The sequence below is a fragment of the Lathyrus oleraceus genome, chromosome 3 (genome assembly GCF_024323335.1).
Source record: "Lathyrus oleraceus cultivar Zhongwan6 chromosome 3, CAAS_Psat_ZW6_1.0, whole genome shotgun sequence".
Lineage (NCBI taxonomy): Eukaryota > Viridiplantae > Streptophyta > Magnoliopsida > Fabales > Fabaceae > Lathyrus > Lathyrus oleraceus.
Window position 1 is genome coordinate 111,495,403 of NC_066581.1, and position 1,176 is coordinate 111,496,578.

At 40.2% G+C, this 1,176-nt stretch overlaps 1 non-coding gene across 1 annotated transcript; it reads left to right on the forward strand.

Moving 5' to 3' along the window:
- Positions 1-257: 257 nt before the first annotated feature.
- On the forward strand, positions 258-364 carry LOC127133411 (small nucleolar RNA R71). The gene has a single exon (XR_007807388.1). It is a non-coding gene; the product is annotated as a small nucleolar RNA R71 (small nucleolar RNA).
- The last annotated feature ends 812 nt before the right edge of the window (positions 365-1,176 follow it).

Below are 1,176 nucleotides of genomic sequence, written 5' to 3' on the forward strand. Positions count from 1 at the left end.
TAAGGGCTAAAGCGTCCATTTTCGCCTGCATCATGTCTAGAGAGCTTACCTCATGTATTCCATATTGGGTCTCCTATTTCTCTATTGATGCTCGTTTGGTTCCCCATTGATAATGGTTTTGGGCCATATCCTCAATTAGGTCACAAGCTTCTGGATAAGGTTTGTTCATCAGCGCGCCACCTACGGTAGCGTCGATGCTCATCTTGGTGTTATAATGGAGTCCATTGTAGAAGGTATGAACGATCAACCATAGTTCTAGGCCATGGTGTGGGCAGACTCTTAATAGCTCTTTATATCTCTCCCAAGCTTCGAAAAGAGATTCTCCTTGGTTTTGAGCAAATCTAGTTATTTGGTTTCGAAGAATAACAGTCTTACTAGGAGGGGGAATATCTAGCAAGGAATACTCTCCTAAGGTCTTCCCAGGTAGTTATTGAATTAGCTGGAAGTGAATTTAGCCATGAACGTGCTCTATCCCTGAGGGAAAAAGGGAATAATCTTAAATGGATTGCATCGGATGAAGCGCCGTTAGATTTAAAGGTGTCGGCTAGTTGGATAAAAACTTTTAAATGTTGTTTCGGGTTCTCAGTAGCGAGACCCGCGTATTGGTTTTGTTGCACTAATTGTAACAAAGACGGTTTTAGTTCGAAATTGTTAGCAGGTATAAAGGGGTTTACTATACTCGAACAAGGTTCCTCATCAGAGCGTTGGGCAAATTCCTTAAGAGGTCGCCTATTGCGATTCTCAGTCATAACTTTCTTAATTCGGATGAGTAAGAGGCATGTACGAGTATAACATTCGGGTTCTGCTAAAGGATCTACTAAATTTCCGGTACTACGGGTTCTTCGCATTTACCGGCTAAAAATTTCTTAGTCTACACGGTGTAACAACAGGGTACAAAATTTGACGAAGTTGGTCCCCGACAATGGCGCCAAAAACTTGATCGTGTTGATTCGCAAGTGCACGAATAACGTCAAAGTAATATAAAATAATATCGATCCCACAGAGACCAATCGTCAATTTATCGATTACTATCGTTACGATGTTTATCTAAGGCGGTATAAAAGAGATATTGGGTTTGCAAAATAATGGTAAATAATAAATGCAGGTAAAGACAGGTTGAATGTAATTCACGCCAGTTAAGTGATGTTTCAATTGTCTAAATAGAACTACTTATGA